Here is a 23,355-nt window from a genome sequence, read left to right as displayed (position 1 = left end):
GGAGATTCTTAGGCAAAAATCTTTATTGCTGAGCTTTATATCTAACAATTCAACATGCCTTCTTTATAATGAAGAATCAAGAAATTGTTTCCTATTTTGTTCACATTAAACATATGAACAGATCTGAGCTACCTTGTTTGGAAAATACTTTGATGTTTGTGTACTGGTGCTTATAGTTTTCACAGCCTTTAGATTTGCTAACCAGTTATCATACTGGAGAGATTGAACCATCTTTTGCTCCTATTAAGAAAGTATTCCTCTAATGTTTCACTAGCTTAATTTTATAGGGAGAAAATGCAAAGATCATTGCTTTATTCAAATACTTAAGGATTCCTTGTGATTGTGTAACCACAATCAAATATTATTCCTATCTGAAGAATCGGTCAACTCCATTTTCTCATCATCACTTGACTATATTGGCACTTTCTTTGATGTTTCTCAGTGTCCTTCATAACTATGTTCACATTCAGCAACACAAAAATTTCAAAGGCTAACTCATTTGTTCACGTTCATTCCTAAAGGCTGTTGACTTGCCCTATGATGCAGCATTGCCAAACTGCTATTTGCCTTTCTTAACTTTATGACAACTTGTCATTTTGTAGCCTATCTCCTCTGGGTAGACATAAGAAAAAGAGAAATAAAGATATACAAATTTTTCAAAATTTTAACAAAATTCACAAAACTTAGAGAGTATTCTAAATTAAATGAATATATGAGAAGAATAACTTCAGAGAGCGTACTGAATCTGGGCCATCTTTCACAAACCTATGAAAATCAGCAGACACCAGTTTATCATCACAGTGGGAGACTTAGTTAAAGGATGAATCAAATCCTCAGTGTTAGAAGGGGTAGTTCATATAGAAGTGTCTTTTTTTTCTTTTTTTTCTTTTTTTTTTTTGAGACAGAGTCTCACTTTGTTGCCCAGGCTAGAGTGAGTGCCGTGGCGTCAGCCTGGCTCACAGCAACCTCAATCTCCGGGGCTCAGCGATCCTTCTGCCTCAGCCTCCCGAGTAGCTGGGACTACAGGCATGCACCACCATGCCCGGCTAATTTTTTGTATATATATTTTTAGTTGGTCAATTAATTTATTTCTATTTTTGGTAGAGACGGGGTCTCGCTCAGGCTGGTTTTGAACTCCTGACCTTGAGCAATCCGCCCGCCTCGGCCTCCCAAAGTGCTAGGATTACAGGCGTGAGCCACCGCGCCCGGCCAGAAGTGTCTTGATTAAGTAATTCATTACATAATTTCAGAACAGGAACCAAGTGGCAATTCAATTCAATAACCATACTTTCTGTTGAATCTATAACTAAAGGAGCAAAATAAGTCTTTTTCTATTAATCTTCATTTGAAACAATCTAAGATGCACCGAATATATTTAACTTCAATAATTTAGATCATCATGATGATTTCTTTGATTTTTCGAAAGATCAGAATTTTTATTACAAAAGGTCCTAATCATGGTTTAGATCTCTACTTTCATAAAAAGCCAGCCATAATTTTTCTGGAGAAAATACAAAGAACAATTTTCCAAAGTTGTGGGTAAAAGATAAAAGGTTATCTTTCAGGTGTTAAATCTACACGTGTGTGCACACCCACTCACAAACATACATACACACATATACATACACAACAGTTGAGTATGGAATATGAAAAAAAATCAGAAATCTAGGCATTGAAGAGTAGTGTGGTTATACCTAGAACTCAAGATTTATGTGGTAAGAGTAGCAGTTTATGACAAAAGTGGTTTTCTAATGATCATAAAGTACCAGTTTTCTGCAAGTTAAGCAATTTCCTAATACACAAGACTACCTGTATTTTAAGTTCAACAAGTCAAACTACATTCACAAGATTTGACCTTTGTCTTCAAAGATAGTAAAAGCCTTAATTTTTTTTTACATTTTATCTTACGGTAGGTTTATTCTTAAATTTGATTAAACTAATAAAAGATAATTGTCAACTGCAACAAAAACTCAAACTGTACATTTGTTTACTAAAAATGCACTTAACAGGTTTATTAAACTTTGCTATTGTCTTTTTTAAACAATGAGTTTCATTTTTAGCAAACTATAAATGGTCAAGTGTGACAAAATATTTAATTCCACTAGCAATTAGAGAAATGCAAAACAAAATAGCAGTATATTATTTCCCACCTATCAGATAAAACAAACTAAAGATTCATAATATTCAGTGTTGGCAACACTCAACCTGAAGGTGGAGGTATAAATTAAAATAGTCTTTTAGGAAGGCAACTTAGGCAAAATCTATCAACAATTCACCTAAGAATCTAATATACAGAAATACACTTGCACAACAAAGATCTAAAAACATCTTCTGAAGAATCAGAAATTAGAAATGAACTAAATGTCCATGCTATACCACATATGGACCTGCTGTGCATAGTAGATCCATCCTATAGAAATATTATACTATGCCGTTGTTATAAAAGAACAAAGTCTACTCATACACAGTAACAAGATGCTTACAATAAAAGTTAAAAAGTTAAAACAGTATGTATAGTTTGAGGCTGTTATTAGTTTTCTTGGGCTGCAATAACAAATTACTACCAATTCATGCAATAGAACTTTATTCTGAGTTCTGGAGGCCAGAAGTCCAAAAATCAAGGTTTCAGCAGAGCCCTACTCCTTCCAAAAACTCTAAGAGAAGAATCTTTTCTTCCCTCTTTCAGCATCTAGTAGCACCAAGTGTTTCTTGACCTGTGACTTATATAACTTTAATCTCTGCTTTCATCTTCACATTGTCTTCTCCCTGTGCCTGGGGCTTTAAATGGCTTGCTTCTCTACATCATCTTCCCTCTTCCTCTAAGGAAACTTGTCATTGGATTTAAGGGTCACTCTAATCCCAGAAGATCTCATATTGACATAACTAAGTCTGCAAAGATTCTGTTTAAATGTCACATTCATAGGTTCCAACAGTTAGGACTTGGACATATATTTTGGGGGCCACTATTCAACCCACTGCAAAGCCCAATTATATTTTGTTTTCAATCATATGTATGTGTAGATTTTTAAAGTAGCTAGGAAAAGAGGTATAGAATACTGAGAAAACTATTAACAATGGTTATGCTTAGGAAGGAAAGGAAATAAAGTGAAGAAGAATTCTCACATTCCATTTTATGTATCTCCAAAAAAATTAAATAATGAGGATTTACTTTCCCACTGTCCTAACAACCATTTCACCCTCATTTAATCTTTTCAATCCTCCAACAAATATTCCTCCACCTCCACTCAGCTTCCCATCCATTGAGACAACTGAAAACATCCTATAAACTAAAAACTCCACATTTACCCACCTGCCAGCATCTACACCCACATACTTTGCTTCTCCTCTACTTATCTTGTCCAAAATGTTGCTTCCATATTCTTCCATCTTTTCCTACACAAAATTTTTGCTCTCTACTGGATCATTCGCATCATAGAAACATACTTTCAATTTCTTTTAAAAATGTTCTCTTGAGCCCATTTTCTACTCCAGATACCACACTATTTATTGCCCCTGTTTACAGCAAATTATCTTAAGAGAAGTGTTGTCTATACTTGATCTTTGCCATATCGTTCATCATTCTATTTTAAACCCACTCCTATAAAGCCTTTTCCTCACCATGCCACCAAAACAACTAGTCAAGATCACCATTAACTCCCTCCACTGTTACACTCAATGGTTAATTCTTTTTTTTTTTTTTTTTTTAGACAAGGTCTGCTCTGTCAGCCACGCTCAAGTGCACTGTGGCACAATCATAGCTCACTATAGCCCCAAACTCCTGAGCCAAGCAACCCTCTCAACTCAGCCTCTCGAATAGCTTGGACTACAAGTGCATACCATGGTACTTGGCTAATTTTTTGTTTTTTGTAGAGATGAGGTCTCATTGCTGCCCAGGATGGTCTTGAACACCTGGCTTCAAGCTACCTTCCTGCCTCAGTCTCCCAAAGTGATGGGGTTACAGACGTGAGCTGTAAAAGACCTCAGGCCTCCTTTATCAAGGAATTAATCCCATTGATGAGGGCTCTGCCCTCATGATCTAATCACCACTTCCCAAAGGCGTACCTACCTCTTAATACCATGACCTTGGGGATTAGGATTTCAACACATGAATTTTGGAAGGACACAAACACTCAAGAACATGGCACCATTCTATTTAAAACCTTCTGCCTCTCAGCACTCTCAATCTCCATACCTTGGCTCTTACCATCTATCATTTAATTTACTTAATTACGCATAACTATTGTTTATACTGTGCTCTCCTCTCCAAACTGAAATGTAAACTCTCAGTAGTACACACACCTTTGCCTACTTAGCTCACTACACATCTAGAATAGAGCCTGTCACATGATAAACATTCATATATTTGCTAAATTGATCTTTTTTATTTATAAAAATTTTAAATAAAAGGGCCATTTCTCATTCTACTAGCACTTGTAGTTCATGACCCAATTTTCAGTTATGTCAACCTATATCATTCACCTCTTCCATTTTTTCCTAAAGATAACTGGACAAGTTCTCCTGAGATACATCATTCTGTCATATCTTCTACCCAAAGCATCAATTTAGTTTCAGTTTTAAGTAAACTTACTTTAAAGTTCATCCTTATTTCAAAGCTCTCTTGATCACCAAACTCTTGCCAAACTACCTTCCTGTCTTTGACAGAGAATTTTCGTTTGATTTTTTTTCTTTTTTTAACCCCTTTTTAGGGGAGTGGACAGAGAGCTACTGCAAAAGAATCATCTGGGAAGTTTTTTCAAAATATAGTTAGTACCTTCCTCTCTACTCCAACCCTACATATACACATTCTGGTTTACCAGGGGAAGACATAAATAAACACATGATTTCTGAAAAACCTTCCTGGATGATACTGATGCAATACAATCCTAATCACTAGGCTGACAACCACTGAATTAAAATATACAAAACAACCACTTCTACATCCCAGGTTTCTCTAATAAAAAAAAAAACATATTTTCAGAGGAACCAGTAAGAATTTTAATAGCAAGCAGGTTGGCCGGGCATGGTGGCTCACATGTGTAATCGTAGCACTCTGGAAGGCCAAGGCGGAAGGATTGCTTGAGATCAGGAGTTCGAGACCAGCCTGAGCAAGTGTGAGACCCTGTCTCTATTAAAAATAGAAAGAAATTAGCCAGACAAATAAAAATAGAAAAAATTAGCCAGGCATGGTGGTGTATGGCTGTTGTCCCAGCTACTCGTGAGGCTGAGGCAGGAGGATCGCTTGAGCCCAAGAGTTTGAGGTTGCTGTGAGCTAGGCTAACCCCACGGCACTCTAGCCCAGGCAGCAGAGCAAGACTCTGTCTCAAAAAAATAGCAAGCAGGTTTGATGAATGCTAAGAAATAAAAATGACCCTTCCAGGCAGCCATATTATGTATACATATGACCACTTTCAAAATGCTATGCCATGTTACAACCCTCCATTCTTCCTCTTGCCTGTAAATTAATTTTAGAATATTCAAAATTGCCCTATTGTTGAAGAGAAACAGTTTATTATTCCTTGCTCCGCTATGCTATATTCTTCTACATGACTGTAATGTGATAGTCGTTCTAGCTCCTGATTTTGGTACACCTTCGAAATTATATTTCTTCTTCTCTGCATAGAAAGCTTTGCCTAGAATTGGTATTTATAAAAAAATTATTTCTGGATGCTCATGCTATCTTCCATTCCTAATCTTAAGCAATAAAGCACTAAGGTAGACTTGAAGATAAAGTTCACTAAACTGGGTTTCTAATCTCAATCTGGAGAATAACAAGAAGCATTTAAACTTTCAAACTCACTCAATTTTCTCACCTGTTAATGAGCCTATAGGATTAAATTATTTCAAAAGTCCCTTCCTTCTAGTTATAGAACATATGAACCAATGATCCTGTTCATTTATAATGGGATTACTAGCAGAAATTAATACATGGTCTCTCAAAAAAACTTAAAACTTAAACTCACTCTTGCTCAGGCTGGTTTTGAACTCCTGACCTTAAGCGATCCACCTGCCTCAGCCTCCCAGAGTGCTAGGTATCTCAAACATTTTAAGTAGACATATTAATAACAAACCCAACCTTGAGTTAATGCATCCTCAGAAAACTTTAAATATTGTCTTTATTTTTTAAATATCCAATTATCTGGAAAAGCATTAAAATAGTCTCTTTATGTAAAAACCAATTTTTATACTTGATCTTTTTGCTTCTTGATTAAAATCTAGCCTTTAACTGATACACCACCATTCTATCCTCAAATGCGTGTGTATGAACCTCTATGTCAGTGACCAACATCAGTACTCAATATCTCAGCATAGGAAAATAGACTCTACAGAATAAGCAGTATTTACCCTACCTTTTCAGATAAGTCCCAGAAGTCAATGTATTCTATAATCAAAAGCAGCTCAGTGAAATAAAAAAGAGCGAGAAAGACCTGAACTTGCTTTCCACCTCTGCCACTTAAGAGCTGGTATGCCCCCTGGATATAAATATACTTAATCTCTCTGAGCATCAGTTTTTTCAAGTGAAAAGATAAAGATAATTCTTATCTTATAGGAATGCTCTGAGGATTAAAATAGATCATCTAATGAATCTTTCAGTGTTCTTGCAATACAGCAATCACTCAGTAAAAGGTAGCTATTACTTGAGAGAATCATTTTACAAATCCCTTCTTTATAGTCACTGAAACTTCAAATCTGTCAATTAACATCATAAAGTTATGAAGAGCTATTTCTTTGCCCCCACAGTTTCACTGTACAAGTTAAATTAGATTTTGACTACTGACTTCTCAAACTTAGGTTTTTATACTATTTATTTTTTAAAGTAAAATTCACTATTTGTAAAATTATTTCCAATAAATACTGGTCAATAATAAATTAATTTAAATCACTAAATTCACAAATATAACTTATAAATTCAGTCATTATTCACTTATAATTGAACTTAAAATTCACATCTATCACGTTCATTCAGATTTTACGCTAGGAAAAAAAAAAATTTTTTTTTTTTTTTTTGAGACAGCGTCTCACTCTGTTGCCGGGGCCAGAGTGCCATGGCATCAGCCTAGCTCACAGCAACCTCAAACTCCTGGGCTCAAGCAATCCTACTGCCTCTGCCTCCCGAATATCTGGGACTACAGGCATGCGCCACCATGCCCAGCTAATTTTTTTAATATATATATTTTAGTTGGCCAATTATAATTTCTTTCTATTTATAGTAGAGACGGGGGTCTCACTCTTGCTCAGGCTGGTTTCAAACTCCTGACCTTGAGCCATCTGCCCCCAGGCCTCCCAGAGTGCTATGATTATAGGCGTGAGCCACCGCACCTGGTCGGAAATTTTTTTGATAAAATGTCAATGTATCAAAGTAAAGGCTAAGGTGACATCATAGAAGATGGCTGAGTAAAAAGGTCCAAGAAAAAGTCCTTCCACTGAAACAATTATAAACCCAGCAAGAACTATTAGCATCAACTGTTCCAAAATCTAGAGTCTAGTCAAACCTGCAGTGTCTACGAGAGGGCTGGCTGAAGAAAGACACTCATTAACTTTGGTGAATTTCAACATTCTGCGTAGCAGCTACTATCCCCCATCCACCCGCTACCGTGTTTACCAGAAAATAAGACCTACCCATAAAATAAGCCCTAGCAGGATTTCTAAGCATTTGCGCAATATAAGCCCTACCCCAAAAATAAGATCTAGTCATGGACGTGGCTACGCAGCCTATCTGCACAACCCATGCATTTCGTCACGGAGCAGTAAATACAAGGAGCAGCCCTTCTCATCTGCCCCATCATGACAGCTACTATCCCAGAGGTGACCAGAAAGGTGCGGGCAGCCCCACCAACAAGGTCGGCTCCCCCTGTCAAGTCCGGGGCATCCTGTGCATGCTGCAAGCTGAGGCTTTGAGGGGAAAGTCTCCTCAGTGAAGTGAGGAGCGGGACGCTCTGCTTCAGGTATTGTGTGTCCCCAGGGAAAAGAAGGAAAGCTGTGGCTGCCATTTTACTTAGCACTGTGGGCCTCTCTCACCTCCCACAAATACCAAGGGATAGGGGAAAAGCTTTAGCAAGCAATCTCCTACTGAGCCCAGAGAGATCATTTGTACCATACTTAAAAAAAAAAAATCCCCTAAAAATAAGCCCTAGGTTGTCTTCTTGAAGAAAAATAAATATAAGACCCTGTCTTATTTTCGGGGGAAACACGGTAGTAGGCAGGCACTCGTGGAGACAGCAGCCCATCTTCCTGGTGTAGCTTGCTAATGTCCAGGTGAGCAATAAGGACCTTGTCCAAAATTCAGGCTTTTGTGTTTTGATATGCTTGATGGATTATTGAGGGACCTGCACATAGTGACCACTGTTTCAACCCCAATGGGCTACTACAGTGGCTTCCTAGGCAGCATCTACCAAAGAAATTTAAGACACAACACTTTTATTCCTTTTCTTTATTAGACCCAGACGCTCAAGAACCTGACAAGTCACTGGCTCACCACAAAGGTAGCAGAACAGAGGCTTCAGTGACCACACACAAATTACCAAGAGTTTTTCATTATCAGTAATCACTTTAAATGAAAACTTAAAAAAATCAGCAATTAAAAGACTGAAACTGGCATAATTCACTTTTCTTTTAAAATCCAACTGTATGTTGCTTACAAGAGATTCACTATAGACTCAAAGACACAAACAGCTTGAAAATAAAAGGATGGAAAAAGATATATCATGCAAATAGTATCCAAAAGAGAACTGGGATAGCAAAATTAACAGTACACAAAACAGATTTTTAAGTCAAAAATTGTTACAAAAAACAAAGAACAGTGTACACTGAATAACACGGTTAATTCATCAAGAAGGTGGAACTACTGTAAGTAATTACACACAGAAAAATAAAGCTTAAAAATATATGTGCAAACACTGAGAGAATTGAAAGGACAAAAAACAGTTCAACAATAACTTTGAGAAAGAAAAAACAAACAATAACATTTGGAGACTTCAAAACCCCATTTTCAATAATGGCTAGAACATCTAGACAGAATATCAGTAAGAAAACAGAGAACCTAAACAAAACTATAAATCAAGAAAAAGAGCCAGGCATGATTGCTGGCACCTGTAACCCCAGCTACTTTGGAGGCTGTAGCAGAAGGAGTGCTTGAGGCCAGGAGGTCAAGACCAGCCTAGGTAATACAGTGTGACCTCATCTCTTAAACAAAAAAAAAAGAAAAGAAAGAAAGAAAAAGAAAATCAGCCATGTGTGGTGGCATACCCGTGCCTGTAGTCCCAGCTACTAAGGAGGCTGAGGCAGGAGGACTGCTTGAGTCCAGGAGTTCATGGCTGCAGTGACCTATGATCATCACACCGCACTCCAGCCTGGGCAACAGAGAGACCCTGTATTTAAAAAAACAAAACAAAACAACTAGACATAACAGACATATCTAGAATACTCCACCCAACAGCAGCAGAACATGCATTCTTCTCATGCACACGTGGGACATTCTCCAAGATAGACCATATGTTAAGCAACAAAACAAATCTTAATAAATCTAAACAAACTGGAATCTACAACGTATTTTCTCTGACCACAATGAAATGAAACTAAAAGTCAATAACAGAAGGAAAACTGTAAAATTCACAATATACCCCACCCTTAAACAAACAATGAGTCAAAGAATAAATCACAAAGCAAATAAGAAAACAATTTGAGACTAATGAAAATGAAAACACAACATTCCAAATTTATGGGATGCAGCAAAAGCAGCTGTCTGGAGTAATTTTATAGCTATAAACACCTACATTACAAAAGAAGATCTCAAATCAAAAGCCTAACTTTACACTTTAAGATATAAGAAAAAGAAATGTTCTATCACTGTTTAGGCATAAAAAAAAAAAAAGAAAAAAAAGAAAAAAAAAAAGATATAAGAAAAAGAAATGCAAACTAAACTCAAAGCAAGCAGAAAAAATAATAAAGACTAGAGCACAGATAAACAAAATAGAATAGAAAAACAACAGAATCAACAAAACCAAAATGTGATTCTTTAAGAAATCAACAAAATTAGCAAAGTTTTAGCTAAAGAAGCAGCTACTGCTGCTGCTGCTGATGCAAATAACTAAGATCAGTAATGAAAATGGGGACACTACTACCAATCGATCATACAGAAAATGAAAGGATTATAAGAGAATACTATGAACAGATGTACGTAAATCGTATGTAAACGAAAAGGAAAAATTCCCAGAAACACAGGAATTACCAAAACTAACTCAGCAAGAAAATCTCAACAGATCTATAATAAGAGAATGAATTGGTAATCAAAAACCTCCCAACAAAGAAAAGTCCATACATAACCAGTTAGTTTCACTGGTAAATTCTACCAAACATTTGATAAGGAATTAACACTAATCCTATTCAAGTTCTTCCAAAAATTAAAACAGGAAGTAAGACTTCCTAACACATTCTATGACAGCAGTATTACAGTGATACAAAGCCAGACCAAAAAAACTCAAGAAAACTACAGACCAATATCCTTTATGAATGCAGAAGCTAAAACACCCACAAAATATTAGCAAACCAAATACAAAGCATATTAAAAAGATTATACACCATGACCAGTGGGATTTATTCCAGGAATGCAAGGGTGGTTCACCGTAAGAATATCAATCAATGTAATACATCACATTAACAGAACAAAGGAAAAATGCCACATGATCATCTCAATAGACATACACACAAATAAAGCATTTGACAAAGTTCAACACTCTTTCATGCTAAAAAAAACAAACAAACAAAAATAGCCACTCAGAAAACTAGGACCAGAAGGGAATTTCCTTTACGTGATAAAAGGCATTTATGAAAATGCCTTAACATCAATAGTGAATGACTAAAAGCTTTCCCCCTAAGATCAGGAAAAAGACAAGGCTGTCCACTTTCAATATTGCTATTCAACATCATACTGGAAGGCCTAGCCAGGTTAGAAAGGAAACAAAAGGCATCCATATGAGAAAGGAAGACATGTAACTATCTTGAGTTGCACATGACATGTTCCTATATAAAGAGATCCCGAAGAATACACACGAATACACACACACACACACACACACACACACACACACCAAGCTAATAAATAAATTGAGCAAAGTTGCAGGGTACAATACAAAAATCAGTTGTGTTTCTATACATAATGAATAATCCAAAAAGGAAATTAAGTAAATAATTCTATTTACAATACCATTCAAAAATCAAAACACCTAAAAATAAACTTAACCAAGAAAGTTAAAGATTTATAAACTGAAAACTACAAAACACTGCTAAAAGAAATTAAGACCTAATTAAATCAAAAGGCATTCCAGAGTCAGATTAAAAGATCATTTAATATTGCTTAAATGTAAATACTCTTCAAAGCAACCTACATATTCAATGCAATTGCTATCACAATTTCAATGGCCTCTTTTGCAAAAATGGAAAAGCCAATTCTCCAACTCATATGGAATTGCAAGGGGCCCCAAACAGTTAAAACAATATTGAAAAACTGAAACTGATCTTTTTGTAGTTCATAAGCACGATGATTGGGCTTTCACGGCGCATGTGTGAGATGTGCCTCCCTCAATCTTCTTACTATGTCGGCACATTAGCCGTCTGATGTGGGAAAAAAATGAAAAACTGAAACAAAATTGGAGGACTCAAACTTTCCAATTTCAATTGTACTACAAAGCTAAGTCAGAACAGTGACAGAAATATAAAGCAATGGAACAGAACTGAGATTCCAGGAATAAACTGATACATCTACAGTCAACTGATACTTTTTAAGGGTACAAACAATCTAATGGGGGAAAGGAACTGTCTCTTCAACAAATGGTGCTGGAATAACTTGATATTCACATACAAGAGAATGATGTTGGACCCCTACCTCATACCATATTAAAAATTAACTTGGCCAGGCCCAGGGGCTCACACCTGTAATCCTAGTATTTCAGAAGGCTGAGGCCAGAGGATGGCTTAAGGTCAGAAGTTCGAGATCGGCCTGAGGAACATACTGAGACCCTATCTCTACCAAAAAAATAGAAATAATTAGCCAGGTGTGGTGGTGTACACCTTTAGTCCCAGCTACTCAGGAGGCTGAGGCAGGAAGATCACCTGAGCCCAAGAGTTTGAGGTTGCAGTGAGCCATGATGATGTCACTGGACTCTAGCCCAGAAAAAACAGTAAGACTGTCTCAAAAATAAAAAACAAACTCAAATGGGATCAAAAAACCTAAATATAAGTGCTAAAATGATAAAACTTAAAAGAAAACATAGGGATAACCTATGACCTTGTATTTGGCAATGGTTTCTTAGGTAGGACACCAAAAACACAGCTAAAGGAAAATTAAATAAACAACCTCATCAAACTTAAAAAGCTTTGTGCTTCAAAGGACACTATGAAGGGAGTTAAAAGACAATCCACAGAATGGTAGAAAATATTTGCAAATCATGTATCTGGATAAGGGTCCAGTATCCAAAATATATAAAGAACTTACAATGCAACAACAAAAAGACAAACATTTAAAATATGGGCAATGGACTTGAAAAGACACTTTTCCAAAAAAGATATACAAAAGACAAACAAGCACATGAAAGAATATTCAACTTCAGTGGTCATTACGGGAGTACAAGTCAAAACCACAATGAGCTACTACTTCATACCCATTATGATGATGTATTCGTCCATTTCGTGTTGCTTAGAATACCAGACTGGGTTAATTTATAAAGAAAAGAGGTTTATTTAGCTCACAGTTCTGCAGGCTGAGAAGTCCAAGGGCATGGCCCTCTCTTCTGGAGAGGACTTTTGTGCTGCATCACATCACAGAGAAGGTCAATGGAGAAGTGAACATATGTGAAGAGGGGAAAACCTAATCAGCATTCTGGCTTTCCAAAAACCTACTCTCAGAAGAACTAATCCATTCCCTTAAGAACTAATTCAGTTGCTGGAGAGCAAGAATACACTCACTATAGTGGGAACAGCAACCGCCCATTCATGAAGGATGTATCCCCACAATCCAAACACCTCCCACCTACCTCCCGTAGGGGATCAAATTTCAACATGAGTTTTAGGGGGTACAAGCAAACCATATCCAAACCATAGCAGGTAGCTATAAAACAAAACGAATGAAAAATAAAAAGTGCTGGCAAGGATGTGGAGCAATAGGAACTCTCATATGTTGCTGGTGGAAATGTAAAATGGTGCCAGCTGCTATTGAGAACAGTTTGGCAGTTTTCTAAAATGTTAAAAAAAAAAAATTACCACATGACCCAGCAATTCCACTCCTAGGTATATATCCAAGAAAAATGAAAACATATATCCATAAAGAAGTTTGTACACAAATGTTAAAAGCAGCATTATTCACAATAACCATAAGGTACAATGAAACAATGTGGTGTGTATACACACACACACACACACACACACACAACGGAATATTATTCGGCCATCAAAAGGAAAGACACATGCTACAGCTTGGATGAACCTCAAAAACATTATGCTAAGTGAAATAAGCCTAATACATATTAAATCATTTTATTTACAAGAAACATTATGAATAAGCAAATCCACAGAGACAGAAAAGCAGATCAGTGATTGCCAGGAGATGGGTAGGGAAGGAGGTGTCAGGGCAAATAGGAAGTGATTACTTAATGGATATAGGGTGTTCTGGTATCATTGAAAACATTCTAAAACTAGAGAGAGAAGATGGTTGCACAATAACACAACTGCCTAAAAGTGTACTAAACTGTACACTTAAAAATGGTTAAATATAAGTTACCTGAATATAACCTCAATTTGAAAAAAAAGTGAAGACTAATGCTGAGAAATCAATACTAATTACCAAACACTAATATGAAATATTTTTCTTTTTACTATATTGGTATTTACACTATTGTTAGGTGCTTAGTTCACCCCTCCCATCCTCTTAAAAAGTAATCTGTAGTTACCAGTCACGGAAGCTTTGAAAAGTGTAATAAATTCTGACAATTATTATTACTGTTATTATTATTATTACAATTTTTTTTGAGACACAGTCTCACTTTGTTGCCCAGGCTAGAGTGAGTACCGTGGTGTCAGCCTAGCTCACAGCAACCTAAAACTCCTGGGCTCAAGCAATCCTACTGCCTCAGCCTCCCAAGTACCTGGGACTACAGGCATGTGCCACCATGCCCAGCTAATTTTTTCTATATATATTAGCTGGCCAATTAATTTCTTTCTATTCATAGTAGAGACGGGATCTCACTCTTGCTCAGGCTGGTTTTGAACTCCTGACCTTGAGCAACCTGCCCACCTCACCCTCCCAGAGAGCTAGGATTACAGGCATGCACCACTATGCCTGGCTACTTTTTTCTATATATATTAGGGGGCCAATTAATTTCTTTCTATTCATAGTAGAGACGGGGTCTCACTCTTGCTCAGGCTGGTTTCGAGCTCCTGACCTTGAGCAACCTGCCCGCCTCAGCCTCCCAGAGAGCTAGGATTACAGGTGCGAGCCACCGCGCCCGGCCTCTGATAATTATTTTAAGCATGTGTATACTTACTCTACCTACTTTATACCCTAATGGAGGCAAATTTACAGTATAGATAAGTCAGATTACAATATCATTTACATAGATGAACTGTGGTTATTTCTGTGAGTTAAAATGAATTTTTCCCTAATCAAAGAAAGGTTTAGGAACTCCAGAGAAGTATTATAGAATTTGTTCATAAACCAATACATATTCTTAGCCTATATATAGCCCTGGAAATATGCTGAGGTTTTGTTCTTTTTCCTTTCTTTCAGGATATTCTGTTTTTTAAGACATAGAAAAGTTAAACCAAACACAATTCCAGTGTTAAGTTTATATAAAAATGCTTATTCTGAATATCAATTTTCATATAGTATTACAGTCTGAATTTATAATGGTTTTCCAGGAGCTACTGTTAAAATATTATTTTATTATTCCCTTCTCCAGGCTATTTCATTTTCTCTTTATTCTCTGAATTTTTTCTCCCCTTACTCTTATTACAATGTGCTAATTCCAGGGCTCTGGTCCTAGAATTCAGAAATAAGCATTTTTTCTGTCTCTCACACACACACCACTATGCAGAATTAAGCCTACACTGTACTTTGCTTCCTTTCCGCAGCACCAGGATTTCAAGTCTTTATACTTCACATCCATTGCAATAAAGCTGCAGTGTCCATACATACAGTCTTTCACTTTAATGTTGATTCAGGTCATTACCACTCCACCATCCCTTCCCCCCTTGAATTCCAATCATAGACCAAAAGAAACTACTTAATGCAAAGTAACTTTTGCCAAGAAGAAAAATCTAAAACTCAGAAATATTAAATAAACCATTTTATCTAAGCAATTATTTTCATGAAGATTAAAACTGTAAATGTAACTTAACACCAAATACCAAAACACACAATGTACTCAACCAACTGAAGTAAATGAAAGTCATATTATTGTTTTTATTTCAATATACAATAATCATTTTATCCAGTCTTCTTTGAAAACAAAAAGGGAAATGACATCATCAAAAGCAATCAATTTGTGTAGCATCATGGATTCTCTGGCTTTTTAAATACTGGACATGCTTTGGACAATGTGACTTAAAGCTAGAATGTAATTTTTCCACAAAAAAATTTTCTTATACAACTCCTGATTAAAGCATCACAAGTGTGCTTTCTGAAAGCATACTTAAAAAAGGAAAACATTGAAGATAGTACTTACAACTGTATAAAAATAAATCAAGTATCTAAGAATAAATTTAACAAAAGATATGCAAGACTTCTAACTATAAAGTTGTAAAGCTGCAGTCCCCAACCCCCAGGCCGTGGACTGGTACCGTGGACTGGTATCATTGGTGGCTTATTAGGAACTGCCATAGAACTCCACCTCCCCTCCCCCCACCCCCTGAAAAATTGTCTTCCATGTCTTCTATGAAACTTAGGAACCAGGCCACACAGCGGAGAGCAAGAACAAGCTAGGGAATCTTCATCTCTTCATCTACATTTAGAGCTCCTCCTCATCACTTGTATCACCACCTAAACTCCACTTCCCCTCTCCCCAACCTCCCCTACCCCCTCCACCCCATGGAAAACTTGTCTTCCATGAAACGAGTCCCTAGTGCCAAAAAGGTTGGGGACCGCTGTTCTAGTTGATACAGATGAATAACTTCATGACCTCCAAACAAGGAAAGCTTTTTTAAAGCAGAACACAAAAAACACTAAGCATACAGGAAAAACATACACGTAACCAAGTAAGAACTTTTGTGCAGCAAAAGATAACCATTTTAAAAGGCACCATATATGAAAGAAGAGTCACTTTACAGAACAGGATATCAAAATGGCCAGTGCTAAGGTGCTCAAGCAGCCTCATTAGTAGCCAGGAAAAATGCAAATTAAAACCATCAAAAATGGCTACAATTTTAAAAGATTGACAACAGTGCTAAGGAGAATATGAAAACAACGGAATTCTCATATACTGCTGGTGGAAGAAAAGTTTGGTAAAACCACTTCGGAAAACAACTTGGCCTTATATTACTAACAACACACCTTATGATCAGGAGATTTCACTCCTAGATATATATCCAAGCTATACGTGTACATTAAAAATGTATTAAGAATGTTCTTATCAGCATTATTTGTAATGGCTCAAACTGAAAATAATCTAATGTCCATCAAGAATAGAATGGATAAATGTGGCATAAACACACAATTTAATAAAAAAGTATAGGTCCACACAACATTGATGAATCTCACAAACAATACTGAACGAGGGAAGCAAAACACAAAAAATAGTGTGATTTCATCTACATAAAACTCAAAAACAGACAAAACCAAACCACAACATTTAGGGATACAGACTTAGGAGGTAGAAATATTTTTTAAAATCAAGAAAATTATAACCAAGAAAGTCAGGATAATGGTTCCTTTAGGGGAAAGAGAGCGACTGTAATGCAAAGAAGCACACAGTGGGGGGAGTTTCCATGGTGCTGACAATGTTCTGGTTCTTGATCCAGATACAGTTTCAGTGTTTACTTTATAATAAGTAATAATTTAAGCAGTACATTTATGTTTAATAAACTTTGTTTTATTTCACAATAAAGTTCTTTACAAAAGGCAAATAAGTAGGAGACGTCTACTCAGCATTATAAACAATTACTGTAGCTAAAAAAGGTACATACAAATTGATATGAGTCATTTTTAATGGTTCATGTCACCTTTTGGCCTGGTCACAAATGGTCTCTGCTCTGCCCCTGGTCCTGCCCTTGCTCTGGCTTAGTAGGAATGCCAGCACCTTTCTTCACTCAATCTTTATTTTTCTATCCATTTGTTTTATCTTGGAAAAACATAAAGCTGTAAGTGTTAAATCTTCCAAATTCCAGTTTTTGAATGAGTAAAATGCAAACTATCAGTGACTAAGGAATAGTTTCAGGTACTACACTAACCAAAAGATTTTTGGTTTTTTTGTTTCTTTTTGAAACAGAGTCTTCCTGTCACCAAGGCTGGAGTGTAGTGGTCTCATCACACCTCACCGCAACCTCAAACTCCTGGGCTCAAGAGATCCTCCTGCCACAGCATCCTGAATAGGTGGGACTACAGGTGCAAGCCACCACACCTAGCTAATTTTTCTATTTTTCTGTAAAGACAGGAGTCTCTTTCTTGCTTGGGCTGGTCTTGAACTTCTAATCTCAAGCAATCCTCCTCCCTTAGCCTCCCAGAGTGCTAGGATTACCTGCGTGAGCTACCACACCCAGTCCAAAAGTTTTTATCCTAATAGTTGTCTAAAGGAGTTATTTTCCATTCATGGAAAGTGACATTAGTTTGCCACTCACTGTGATATGCTAGTGTCTTTCCAAAGTGAATTCAGGGGGCAAACTGACAAGTTAAAAAACTGTTGAGTAAATAATAGTAAAGATAGTAGATATATATAGCAAAATTGATGACATTTGTACCTGAATGACTCAAATTTTTAAAACACAACTTTGATCCACAACTTTTACTATGTATTTCTGGGATGTGTATCATATAAACCCAATTTAGCCATGCAGCTAACAGATAACAATATTATTTACTCTTCTGTAAAGCCTAAATAAATTACTGAGCAAACCCACAATGTTATTACATTAGAACTATATTCTAATTAACTAACCTAAGCAACCTCTAATATTTCAGTACTTTAAAAAAAAAAAAGTAAAAACCTCTGTGCATTCTCTCCCTGGTATACAACTGCTCACAGTAGAAAGAAGCATAAACTTTCCAATTAAAGCTGCACTAACTAGTTGTAAGACTTTCTGAAAATTACTACAAAACTTCCAAGCCTTAGTTTCCTCATATATAAAGTGAGGGTAATAATATATACTTTCTGCAAATAACTTCACGTTTCCAAACTTTGGTTAGGAATGAGAATAACAACATAGCAGCATTGTCATAGGGATTAAATAGGAATTTATGTAAATGGCTTATCAAAATAAATTGTACATAATAGGCGCTTAACGGTTTTCATTGGTTTTCCCATTTCTCTTTGTTTTGTACATGCACAGAGCATAAAGCCACATAGCATTGTTAATCCTGCCCCAACAGCAACATGCCCACCAAAATAGGTCCATATGTATTTCTTTAACCTACTCATTTTATCTTTTGGATAATGGTAAGTGACTAAAGAACAGATACTATAATGTCCCCATTTCATATGTGAACTGAGGCTCAAAAAAAGCAGAGTAGCTCATATAGATCAGTCATAGAACTAAAATTAAACTCCAGATTTACCATAAATTGGCGTTCGGCGCAATGGCTGGATAAAGATGAAGTACCGAAACATAGTCCAAAACTGAATATTCACCAAAAGAAGCTAATCGTGTCTGTTTGGTAGTGCAGTGCTGGTATTATCCGCTACAGCTTCATGAAACCTGGTCAATCGATTACAGCAGATATCTACTGCAACCAACTGGATGAAATGATGAGGATGCCTGAGATTAAGCAGCCAAGACTGGTCAACAGAGACAGGCCAATCCCCTTGCAAGACAACGCTCAACCACATGTAGCAAAAACAATTTGCTCAAACTACAGAGGCTGGACTTGGAAACTCTTTGTCATCCACCATATTCACCAGACCTTTCACCAACCTGACTACCACTTCTTCCAGGCTTTGGACCACTTCTTGCAAGGAAAAAATAGTCAATTCTCAACAAGCTATGGAAAACGCCCCTTTTGTGATTTCATCGACATTCACTCTCTAGGCTTCTTTGCTGCTGGCATAAACAAGCTACCATTAAGATGACAAAACTGTGTCGACAGTTTAGGATCATACTGTGATTAACTGTACTGCTTCGTGTTTGAGATATAATAAACTACACTTATGATTTGAAATCAGACATTTCATATTTAATGACCTAATAAAACTGAAGTGACTTAATTTTAAAGCTGGGGTATGTGAGGGTTCACTAAACTATTTTGTCTTCATCTGCATGTCCGAAATTTTCCATAATTAAGTTTCTTATAAAGTAATAAATTTGACAGTGTTCTATGGAGTGCTTTGTCTTGCTTTAGAGAAACCATTTAAGAAAACACATTCACCTAGAAAAAAAATCTAGGTTTTTAATCATTAAGCATTGTATTTTTGCATGTGACATACATGTAATGTTAATACTTTTTTCTAGTTAGAATAGTAAAATCCTGTGATGCTATCTATGACTCTTCTTCCACAGTAGCAGCTAATATCATGTGACACTGAAATCTAATTAAACTGACATCCTAAATATTCAGATATAAAGAGGCAAATTGAAACCCTCATACACTGATGACAGTACAACCATTTTGGAAAACAGTTTGGTAGTTTCTTAAAATGTTAAATATAAATTTAATGTATGACCCAGCAATTCCACTCCTGGGTACCTACCAAAGAGAAATGAAAATATATGTCTACACCAAAACTTGTAGATGAATGCTCATAGCAGCATTATTCACAACAGCCAAAAATTAGAAACTCAAATGTCCATCAAGTGGTGAACAGATTAATTCAAATGGTGAATGGATTTTTACTGTGAAGAGTATTTGATGGATATTCTTTACGATAAAATAGAAGACTCTTCACAATAAAAAAGAAAGTATTGAGCTCCCAGTATTCTGGGAAACCAAGGCTTGCGATCACTTGAAGCTAGGAGTTCGAGACCAGTGTGGGCAACATAGCAAGACCAAATCTCTACAAAAAATTATTTTAAAAATTAGCCAGACATGGTAGCATATGCCTGTCATTCCAGCTACTTGGGAGGCTGAAGCAAGAGGATCACTTGAATCCAGGAATCTGATGTTGCAGTGAACTATAATGATGACACTGCACTCTAGCCTGGGTGACAGAGCGAGACCCTGTCTCATGGGGAAAAAAAAAAAACTGAAACATGCTGTAACTTAGATCGTATTCAAAACTAATAAACCTTAAATCAAAGCCAAATAGAAAAAGACCATATATGTGTGATTCCAATTACAGGAAATGTCCAGAAAAGACAAATCTGTACACAGAAAATAGAATGTGATTAGGAGTAGAAATGGGAAAGTGACTGCAAATGGGCACAGATTTTCTTTTCTGGATGACTGAAATATTCTGAAATTAGATTGTGTGGTGATGGTTGCACAGTTTTCCAAATTAACTAAAAATCACTAAATTGCACACTCAAAATGAGAGAATTTTATGTTATGAAAATTATATCTCAATATGAAGGAAAAGCAGAAAGGCAGAAAGGAGGACTACAGTTCCTCTAGGATGATGGATAAATGGAAATTTACATGGCAGAGCCAATCCTGAAATTTAGGCTTGACTACAAAATCCACATTCTTCCTACATAGAAACAAGGATGCACTAGAAAAGCACTAGAAGCAATATACATCTCAATATATCTCAACTTTGCAAGGATAAATGCAATCCACAAGTGAGGCAGTATATGAGACACACAGGAAAGGTTCTTTTAAAATGAAAGTTAACACTGAGAATTAAATTAGGAAGAACCTAACATAAGATAAACCATCTGTAGAATGAAGAATACATGAAATTCAAAAAAGGTGGCATAGGAAGTAGGAACCACATCTTGTTCATGACTATATGAAACTAAAACCCAGTTAACTTGAACAGTGAGAAGTATTCAAACAAATTAAATTTGGCAGTTTGTCTTCACAATGTCCCTGGAGAAAGTCCTGACCCAGATCTGCTATAGTGCAGATAGATTTATCAAGCTATCAGAGCTCAATAAAACCAACAACTAAAACACTCCAACTTGTTTTGTGCTCATTCCAGGTTTACCAGTCAATCTTAGGACTACCTGTCTTATATAGGTTTTCCTACAAAAAGAGAATGAATGTACTGATTGGTTAGCACAGGCAGTCAATTACATTTGAAAAGTAATTTCCTAATGTGTATCAATAATCTGACATCTGGTTTATACCTTAGACTTGAAACCACCTAAAACCAAAATCACTTCTAGATATAAATAATAAATTTCATTTTTAGCATATCAACTCTGAGAACCAGAGTTTGATACATAGTTCATCAGTTCATGTGACACTTAGAAACAAACTCATCAGGCAGTCAGCCTCCCCTAGACACACTCTTCTCTGTCCTGCTGCATGCCTTTCAAAAAACTCCAACTTCTATCTTGTTTTACAACCTGGATGAATGCTGCTTAGAAATCTGCAACTGTACAAGATGTCCTCCCTAAAACACAGCCACTTATATTCATATTTCATAGTTTACAGAGCACTGTTATATTAACTAGCCAAAATTCCCTGAAATGACAAGGACATACATATTTATTCCCAATACAAGTGAGGCAGTGAGATAAAAGTAATTTACAATAGGACATGCTGCTAATAAATAAACTAATCTGGGTTAGAATCCAGGTCACTGGTCTCCAAATCCAGTAGGTCCTTCATTAGACACTGAAAGTGTCTAAAAGGTCAACCCAATATATCCAAGAAACCCTAAGTTTCTGCTAGGAAAACCAATTATTATTTTCCACAGTCTTTAAGAGAAAAGTCCTCTAATACGATAATAAGCTTATAGACAAGGGATCAGGACAGATAATAGAGAGAAACACTCAAAATTTGGATAAAGGAAGGAAACAGAAGACTTACAAATGTACTGAAGGAAGTATTAACAGAAACAAATAGTTCAATTTGGAACTAAATTTTATATGTAAAATAATAACAAAGATACACCTGTAACCTTAGCTACTTGGGAGGTTGAAGTGGAAGGATTATTTGGGCCCATAATTTCATGACAAGCATGAACAACATAGCAAGATCCCATCCCAAAAAAATTAATAAAGAAAAAAGAGGAGAAAAAGAAAATCTAATACTCTCTTCATATTCTTTTGAAAAGGAATAAAATTGCTTACAGATAGGAAGAGGTAAAGTTAATAATTTGGTTCCATTATAAACGTAGTATTAAGAATTACACTACGATCCACCAATTCCACTCTAGGTACATGTATGCAATAGAAAGGAGGGCATACGTTCACCAACAGACTTGAACAATAATGTTCACAGTAGCTTTATTATAATAGCCAAAAACTGAAAATAACCCAAATGTCCATATACAAAAGAATGAATACATTTAAGTGTGCTCATACAGTGTAATACTGCAAAGCAATAAAAAAAGAACCACTGATATTTAACACATGCTCCAATATGGAGGAATATCACAGACATGATGTTGAGCAAAAGAAATTAGATAGTAAAGTACAAAATTAACAGCTATAGAAGCTGGAATGTAAGAGGGGAGAGATAACACAGAGAACCTTCTGGGGTACTAGAAATGTTTTGTATCTTCATCTGAAAGGTGTTTACACAGGTAAAAATTCATCATGCTTTGAGTAGTGCACTTTATTACATATATTAATATTAGACTACAATTAAAAAGTTAACATATTTAGTACCTTTTACACAACAGAACTTCCTTTAATCTGAAATTTTTAAATACAAAACTACTCCAAAAACTTAACTGCAATTGAAACAAGTGATTTTATACTAAAATTAGCCCATGGTAGATTTAATCAAAATGATCACAAAGATGTAGATTTCAAATTTTCTCCTGAAATTTATACATTAGTTTGCTATATGCCTCCAAGGGATAGGTATAGCAAATATCAAGGTGATCTCTATCTAGCTGGTCTTATTTCAATCTTTTTTGACATCTTCCAAAAATAAAATAATAATTAAATTTATGAGTTTCTCAGTGAATAGATAAGATTATCTACAGAGAAAGAGAAGGGAAATGGTAGATAAGGGGGCTACAGGAGAGTATAAGTTTTTCAATAACTGCTATGAGGAATGAGAAAACAACTAGGAAGAAAGGGGGATTACTAGGTAAGGCTCAGGGCCTA

At 36.1% G+C, this 23,355-nt stretch overlaps 1 protein-coding gene and 1 non-coding gene across 4 annotated transcripts in view; one reads left to right on the top strand and one right to left on the bottom strand.

Moving 5' to 3' along the window:
- Positions 1-23,355, bottom strand: part of STAG1 (STAG1 cohesin complex component) — a 368,375-nt gene that overhangs the window by 324,275 nt on the left and 20,745 nt on the right. The window lies entirely within an intron of this gene.
- Positions 11,510-11,613, top strand: LOC142875498 (small nucleolar RNA U13). The gene has a single exon (XR_012922857.1). It is a non-coding gene; the product is annotated as a small nucleolar RNA U13 (small nucleolar RNA).

The sequence above is a fragment of the Microcebus murinus genome, chromosome 1 (assembly GCF_040939455.1).
Source record: "Microcebus murinus isolate Inina chromosome 1, M.murinus_Inina_mat1.0, whole genome shotgun sequence".
In the NCBI taxonomy this organism is placed as follows: Eukaryota; Metazoa; Chordata; class Mammalia; order Primates; family Cheirogaleidae; genus Microcebus; species Microcebus murinus.
The sequence above is the reverse complement of the archived record's forward strand: the minus strand, read 5'-3'. Positions and strand labels throughout refer to the sequence as shown.